Source organism: Pristiophorus japonicus, chromosome 1 (genome assembly GCF_044704955.1).
Source record: "Pristiophorus japonicus isolate sPriJap1 chromosome 1, sPriJap1.hap1, whole genome shotgun sequence".
In the NCBI taxonomy this organism is placed as follows: domain Eukaryota; kingdom Metazoa; phylum Chordata; class Chondrichthyes; family Pristiophoridae; genus Pristiophorus; species Pristiophorus japonicus.
Genome location: NC_091977.1, coordinates 441,985,189 through 441,986,648, shown reverse-complemented (window position 1 = coordinate 441,986,648; position 1,460 = coordinate 441,985,189).

Genomic DNA, 1,460 nt, shown 5'->3' with positions numbered 1-1,460 from the left:
TTTATGCTCTCTTCTCCTATAAAAGGACAAAAAAACAGACCTGCTCAAGTGAAGGTGAGGTATTCAGCTCATGGGTCCCCAACTAGGTTAGGTCATTAAACTGCTTCCTACATTGCATCAAAAACCTGGGCACCACAATCCTGTTACTCACCACCTCAGCTTTTGCCAAACACATCTTCTTGGGAGAACTGCAAGTTTCTTCCTGCCAGTGCAGGGAAAAAGAATGTCTTTCCTGCTCCTAGAAGTAATTCCAGTGACGAGTCATTGAATCTGGGTGCTGCCCGTGCTCGATGTGCACCATCCAGCCTGAACTTCTCCAATTTCCTTATGTGCACTGTCTCTTTAAATCATCATCATAGGCAGTCCCTCGGAGTATAAGAAATAGTAGTAGGACATACAGCCCCTCGAGCCTGCTCCGCCATTTAATACAATCATAGCTGATCTGATCATGGACTCAAGTCCACTTCCCTGCCTGCTCTCCATAACCCCTTATCGGGTAAGAAACAGTCTAACTTTATCTTAAATCTATTCAATATCCCAGCTTCCACAGCTCTGAGGCAGCGAATTCCACAGATCCACAACCCTCAGAAGAAATTTCTCCTCATCTCAGTATTAAATGGGCAGCCCCTTATTCTATTATGCCCTCTTGTTCTAATCTCCCCTATCAGTGGAAACATCCTGTCTGCATCCACCTTGTCAAGCCCTTTCAATCTTATACGTTTCGATAAGATCACCTCTCATTCTTCTGAATTCCACTGAGTAGAGGTCCAACCTCCTCAACCTTTCCTCATAAGTCAACCCCATCATCTCTGGAATCAACCTTGCGAACCTTCTCTGAACTGCCTCCAAAGCAAGTATATCCTTTCGTAAATATGGAAACCAAAACTGCACACAGTATTTCAGGTGTAGCCTCACCAATACCCTGTATAACTGTAGCAAGACTTCCCTGCTTTTATACTCATCCCCTTTGCAATAAAGGCACTTTATCAGGGAGGCTTTGAGGGTGTCCTTGTAGCGTTTCCTCTGCCCACCTTTGGCTCATTTGCTGTGAAGGAGTTCCAAGTAGAGCACTTGCTTTGGGAGTCTCGTGTCTGGCATGCGAACAATGTGGCCTGCCCAGAGGAGCTGATCAAGTGCGGTCAGTGCTTCAATGCTTTAAATACAGATGAGACTGCATCATGCGTGCGTTCATCATGCCCGCTGTACAGCTTGGAGACGCCAAACCTGGAAGTCAAAATTAATTGGTACAATTGAGTCAAGGTCGCAGATTCTGACCCGCTCATTTGATTTCCAGGTTTCGCCCATGTAATTCCATCCCCCTAGTTCGGAAGTCGCCTTCATAGTAATATCAGAGCCAATATTTCAGGAATTGGAACAATATTACAATAGAAAAGATATACACTGGTGCCTGAATTGTGCGGCGAAAAAAAGAGAGGAAAAATAACACTTTCAAAACAGGA